Source organism: Delphinus delphis, chromosome 3, assembly GCF_949987515.2.
Source record: "Delphinus delphis chromosome 3, mDelDel1.2, whole genome shotgun sequence".
NCBI classification, from domain to species: Eukaryota; Metazoa; Chordata; class Mammalia; order Artiodactyla; family Delphinidae; genus Delphinus; species Delphinus delphis.
The window spans coordinates 125835776-125843353 of NC_082685.1; positions in this window are offsets into that span (position 1 = coordinate 125835776).

Genomic DNA, 7578 nt, shown 5'->3' on the forward strand with positions numbered 1-7578 from the left:
ATTGCTATTTAAAAAAAAATCTCCCACAAACTTGTAATTTTCTTTTAATGAACATCATAAACCAATTTTAGTCCTTTACTCTGGATATATTAGGGTCAAATATTTTTGTTGGGTGTTAAGTCAGTAGTAACCTCAGTTATTTTACCAAATTACTTTCCTCCAATATAAGCCAAATTTACAATTAAGTTATTTAAGAAATAAAGACAACAAATAAATATCTGTTTTTTTGTTTGTTTGTTTTGTGGTATGCGGGCCTGTCACTGTTGTGGCCTCTCCCACTGCGGAGCACAGGCTCCGGACGTGCAGGCTCAGCGGCCATGGCTTATGGGCCTAGCCGCTCTACGGCATGTGGGATCTTCCTGGACCAGGGCACGAACCCGTGTCCCCTGCATCGTCAGGCGGACTCTCAACCACTGCGCCACCAGGGAAGCCCCTAAATATCTGTTTTAATCTTCATGTCCTGACCTAAGAAATAGAAGGACTTACTCATTTCACATCCTCATATTTATCTGATAGAACTAGGAATGCCTAAAAAGAATTTTCCCATAACTCCATTTACTTGTTTATTTTCCTGGCACATTCCAAAAACAATTTTAAAGGCAACACTGAAAAAGTATAAAATATCTTCATCTAACATCCAAGCAATCTTTTTATTTTGGTAGAACTGAACAAAAATAATAGACACTTAGAATCTTTACCCCGAGGCATTGAAAAACAGTGACAATTCTAAATTGTTAGATTGTGAAGATTATATTGTATTTAGTAGAGATTTTACATATATCTTATCATGTTCATGGTCTTTGAAATAAGGCAGCCCACATATAGTTATAAGGTAATTCCTTGGCATAGGGTAGTAATTGGAAAACTGGTGTCTGGAGCAAGACTGTGTGGGTTCAGGTCCCACAGTTAGTAGCTGTTTTACTCTGGGCAAGTTATTCAGTCTCCTTTTACCTCCATTCTTTATCTGAAAAATGGTATAATAATAGTACCTACTTGGTTGGATCGTTGTGTATATTAAATAAATTAATATATGTAAAACACTTGGAAGGATGCATGACTCATAGTAAGTGCTTTATAAATGTTTGTCTTCCTATTATTATTATCTGGGGAATTATTTAATAAAATATATATTCTAGATGCCTAAAGTTTCTTCAGTTCGTTCCAAAACTTCTGGTGGCCAGTTTTCATGGGTCTTTCTGAATGGATCTTATGTGTCTCCATGTTTCTTCTGTCTTAAAGAGATTAAATGGAATCTCTCCTTTGTTGATTCAGAGTCATCATTCTAAGTAAGTGATATTGAGTCATGTGACATTAAAATCATTAAGATGATGTTAAAGTGCTTAGGGAGAGTGTTTTGCCCCTAAAGTAGCTGATACAGACTGCTCTGCTGTTTCAGTCCTCTGGCTGTGTTCTGAAGGATTTTGGCCTTCACTATACTGGCCTACACTAGCACCCTTGATTTGAAATACCTGCTTCAATTTTGCTATAGGTTGTAAGCAAGACTATAGCCCAGTTTTTAAAAATTGTGTACAAAATGAGAGAATAAGACTTCATTCAGGATGTCAGTCCTCCCTTCAGAGTAAATAAGAACATGAGTGCATTTTTCCCTTCTGGGTGAGGGATATGTTTCACAATAGGGATTGGCAAACTACTGTTTGTGGGCCAAACCTGTTTTTATAAATAAAGCTTTATTGGAATATATCTACACTCATTTGTTTGTATATTGTCTGCTGCTGCTTTCACACCAGGGTAGAGTTTAGTAGTTGCTGCAGAGGCCAGATGGCCTGCAAAGCCTAAAGAATTTAAAACGTTTATCAAACCCTGTATTCAATCTTTTAATCTGGGCAGAGTCTGAAATAAATGAGATGTTACTTTGTTTAGTAGTCTCACTTAATCGGCAAATTCAGTTATCTGGAACACTGTCTCTCCTAGATATATTTTTGATAAACTAGAATTTATTGGGAGAGATTGGTTCAAGATGGTGGAGTAGAAGGATATGCGGTTACTCCCTCTTGTGGGAGCACCGGAATCATAACTAACTGCTGAACAAGCATCGACAGGAAGACACTGGAACTCACCAAGAAGGATACCCCTCATCCAGAGACAAAGGAGGAGCCACAATGAGATGGTAGGAGGGGCGCAATCACAATAAAATCAAATCCCATAAGTGCTGGGTGGGTGACTCACAGACTGGAGAACACTTATACCACAGAAGTCTACCCACTGGAGTGAAGGTTCTGAGCCCCAGGTCAGGCTTCCCAACCTGGGGGTCTGGCAACGGGAGGAGGAATTCCTAGAGAATCAGACTTTGAAGGCTATTGGGATTTTATTCCAGGACTTCGACAGGACTGGGAGAAACAGAGAATCCACTCTTAGAGGGCACAAACAAAGTAGTGTGTGCATCGGAACCCAGGGGAAGGAGCAGTGACACCATAGGAGACTGAACCAGACCTACCTGCTAGTGTTGGAGGGTCTCCTGCAGAGGTGGGGGGTGGCTGTGGCTCACTGTGGGGACAAGGCACGGGCAGCAGAAATTCTGGAAAGTACTCCTTGGCATGAGCCCTCCCAGAGTTTGCCATTAACCCCACCAAAGAGCTGGATAGGCTCCAGTGTTGGGTCACCTCAGGCCAAACAACCAACAGGGAGGTAACCCAGCCCCATCCATCAGCAGACAAGCAGATTAAAGTTTTGCTGAGCTCTGCCCACCAGAGCAACACCCAGCTCTATCCACCACCAGTCCCGCCTATCAGGAAACGTGCACAAGCCTCTTAGATAGCCTCATCCACCAGAAGGCAGACAGGAGAAGCAAGAAGAACTACAATCCTGCAGCCTGTGGAAAGAAAACCACATGCACAGAAAGACAGACAAGATGAAAAGGCAGAGGGCTATGTACCAGATGAAGGAACAAGATAAAACCCCAGAAAAACAACTAAAAGAAGTGGAGATAAGCAACCTTCCAGAAAAAGAATTCAGAATAATGATAGTGAAGATGATCCAGGACCTTGGAAAAAGAATGGAGGCAAAGATCGGGAAGATGCAAGAAATGTTTAACAAACACCTAGAAGAATTAAAGGACAAACAAACAGAGATGAACAATACAATAACTGAAATGAAAACTACACTAGAAGGAATCAATAGCAGAATAACTGAGGCAGAAGAATGGATAAGTGACCTGGAAGACAGAATGGTGGAATTCACTGCTGCAGAAGACAATAAAGAAAAAAGAATGGGGCTTCTCTGGTGACGCAGTGGTTGAGAGTCTGCCTGCCGATGCAGGGGACACGGGTTTGTGCCCTGGCCTGGGAAGATCCCACATGCCGTGGAGCGGCTGGGCCCATGAGCCACGGCTGCTGAGTCTGCACGTCCGGAGCCTGTGCTCCACGACGGGAGAGGCTACAACAGTGAGAGGTCCGCGTAACGCAAAAAAAAAAAAAAAAAAAAAAGTGATGAAAGGGAAGAACCTAAAACCAACATCACCTACCTGGCAGGGATCTCATTCATATTTGAGGGAGAAATTAAAACTTTTACAGACAAGCAAACACTAAGAGAATTCAGCACCACCAAACCAGCTTTAAAACAACTGCTAAAGGCACTTCTCTAGGCAGGAAACATAAGAGAAGAAAAAGACCTATAATAACAAACCCATAACAACTAAGGAAATGGTAATAGAAACATACATATAGATAATTACCTTAAACGTGAATGGATTAAATGCTCCAACCAAAAGACACAGACTCACTGAATGGATACAAATATAAGACCCATCTATATGCTGTGTACTAGAGACTCACTTCAGACCTAGGGACACATACAGACTGAAAGTGAGCAGATGGGAAAAGATATTCAATGCAAATGGAAATCAAAAGAAAGCTGGAGTAGCAATCAGATAAAATAGACTTTAAAGAATGTTGCAAGAGACAAGGAAGGACACTACATAATGATCAAGGGATCAATCCAAGAAGATATAACAATTATAAATATATACACACACAACATAGGAGCACCTCAGTACATAAGGCAACTGTTAACAGCTATAAAAGAGGAAATCGACAGTAACACAATAATAGTGGGGGACTTTAACAACTCACACAAATGGACAGATCATCCAAACAGAAAATTAATAAGGAAACACAAGCTTTAAATGACACAATAGACCATATAGATTTAATTGATATTTATAGGACATTCCATCCAAAAACAGCAGATTACACTTTCTTCTCAAGTGTGCACAGAGCATTCTCCAGGATAAATCACATCTTGGGTCACAAATCAAGCCTCAGTAAATTTAAGAAAATTGACATCATATCAGTCATCTTTTCTGACCATAAAGCTAAGAGACTAGAAATCAGTTACAGGGAAAAAAACATAAAAAACACAAACATATGGAGGCTAAACAATAGATCACTAAATAACCAAGAGATCACTGAAGAAATCAAAGAGGAAATCAATACCTAGAGACAAATTACAATGAAGACAAAACGATCCAAAATCTATGGGATGCAGCAAAAGCAGTTCTAAGAGGAAAGTTTATACCAATACAAGCCTACCTCAAGAAACAAGAAAAATCTTAAATAAACAATCTAACCTTACACCTAAAGGAACTAGAGAAAGAAGAACAAACAAAACCCAAAGTTAGCAGAAGGAAAGAAATCATAAAGATCAGAGCAGAAATAAATGAAATAGAAACAGAGAAAACAATAGCAAAGATCAATAAAACTAAAAGCTGGTTCTTCATGAAGATAAACAAAATTGATAAACCATTAGCCAGACTCATCAGGAAAAACAGGGAGAGGACTCAAATCAATAAAATTAGAAATGAAAAAGGAGAAGTCACAACAGACACTGCAGAAATACAAAGCATCCTAAGAGACTACTACAAGCAACTCTATGCCAACAAAATGGACAACCTGGAAGAAATGGGCAATTTCTTAGAAAGGAATAACCTTCCAGGACTGAACCAGGAAGAAATAGAAAATATGAACAGACCAATCACAAGTAATGTAATTGAAACTGTGATTAAGTATCTTCCAGCAAACAAAAGTCCAGGACCAGATGGCTTCACAGGAGAATTCTATCAAAGATTTAGAGAAGAGCTAACACCTATCCTTCTCAAACTCTTCCAGAAAATTGCAGAGGAAGGAATACTCCCAAACTCATTCTACGAGGCTACCATCACCCTGATGCCAAAACCAGACAAAGATACTACAAAAAAAGAAAATTACAGACCAATATCACTGATGAATATAGATGCAAAAATCCTCAACAAAATACTAGCAAACAGAATCCATCAACACATTAAAAGGATCATACACCGTGATCAAGTGGGATTTATCCCAGAGATGCATGGATTCTTCAATATATGCAAATCAATCAATGTGATACACCATATTAACAAATTGAAGAATAAAAACCATATGGTCATTTCAATAGATGCAGAAAAAGCTTTTGACAAAATTCAACACACATTTATGATAAAAAATAGTCTCCAGTAAGCAGGCATAGAGGGAACCTACCTCAACATAATAAAGTCCATATACAACAGACCCACAGCAAACATCATTGTCAATGGTAAAAACCTGAAAGCAATTCTTCTAAGATCAGGAACAAGACAAGGATGTCCAGTCTTGTTACTACTATTCAACATAGTTTTGGAAGTCCTAGCCATGGCACTCAGAAGAATGGAAAAGAAAATTAATCCAATTTGGAAAAGAAGAAGTAAAACTCTCACTGTTTGCAGATGACATGATACTATACATAGAGAATCCTAAAGATGCCATCAGAAAACAACTAGAGCTCATCAATGAATTTGGTAAAATTGCAGGATACAAAATTAATGCACAGAAATCTCTTGCATTCCTATACACTAATGATGAAAAATCTGAAAGCGAAATTAAGGAAACACTCCCATTTACCACTGCAACAAAAAGAATAAAATACCTTGGAATAAACCTACCCAGGGAGAAAAAAGACCTGTATGCAGAAAACTGTAAGACACTGATGAAAGAAATTAAAGATGATACCAACAGATGGAGAGATATACCATGTTCTTGGATTGGAAGAATCAATACTGTGAAAGTGACTATACTACCCAAAGCAATCTACAGATTCAGTGCAATCTGTATCAAATTACCAATGGCATTTTTTACAGAACTAGAACAAAAAGCCTTAAATTTTGTATGGAGACACAAAAGATCCCAAATAGCCAAAGCAGACTTGAGGGAACAAAATGGAGCTGGAGGAATCAGACTCCCTGACTTCAGACTATACTACAAAGCTACAGTAATCAAGACAATATGGTACTGGCACAAAAACAGAAACATAGATCAATGGAACAAGATAGAAAGCCCAGAGATAAAGCCACGCACCTATGGTCAACTAATCTATGACAAAGGAGGCAAGGATATACAATGGAGAAAAGACAGTCTCTTCAATTAGTGGTGCTGGGAAAACTGGACAGCTACATGTAAAAGAATGAAATTAGAACACTCCCTAACACCATACACAAAAATAAACTCAAAATGGATTAGAGACCTAAATGTGTGACTGGATACTATAAAACTTAGAGGAAAACATAGGAAGAACACTCTTTGACAAAAATCCCAGCAAGATCTTTTTTGATCCCGCTCCTAGAGTAATGGAAATTAAAACAAAAATAAAGAAATGGGACCTAATGAAACTAAAAAGCTTTTGCAAAGCAAAGGAAACTACAAACAAGATGAAAAGACAACCCTCAGAATGGGAGAAAATATTTGCGAACAAATCAACGGACAAAGGATAATCTCTAAAATATATAAACAGCTCAATATTAAAAAAAACAACCCCATCAAAGAATGAGCAGAAGACATACAGATGGCCAAGAAGCACATGAAAAGCTGCTCAACATAACTAATTATTAGAGAAATGCAAATCAAAACTACAATGAGGTATCACCTCACACCAGTTAGAGTGGGAATCATCAGAAAATCTACAAACAACAAATGCTGGAGAGGGTGTGGAGAAAAGGGAACTCTCTTGCACTGCTGGTGGGAATGTATATTGGTATATCCACTATGGAGAACAGTATGGAGGTTCCTTAAAAAATTACAAATAGAATTAACATATCACCCAGCAATCCCATTACTGGGCATATACCCAGATAAAACTATAATTCAAAAAGACACATGCACCCCAATGTTCATTGCAGCACTATTTACAATAGTCAGGTCTTGGAAGCTATCTAAATGCCCATCGACAGATGAATGGATAAAGAAGATGTGGTACATATGTACAATGGAATATTAGCCATAAAAAGGAATGAAATTAGGTCATTTGTAGAGACGTGGATGGATCTAGAGACTGTCATACAGAGGGAAGTAAGTCAGAAAGTGAAAAACAAATATCGTATATTAACGCATGTATGTGGAATCTAGAAAAATGGTTCAGATGAACCGGTTTGCAGGGCAGAAGTTGAGACACAGATGTAGAGAACAAATGTATGGACCCCAAGGGGGTAAGGTGGCGGGGGGCAGGTGGTGGAGTGATGAATTGGGAGATTGGGATTAACATTTATACTCTAATATGTATAAAATGGATAACTAA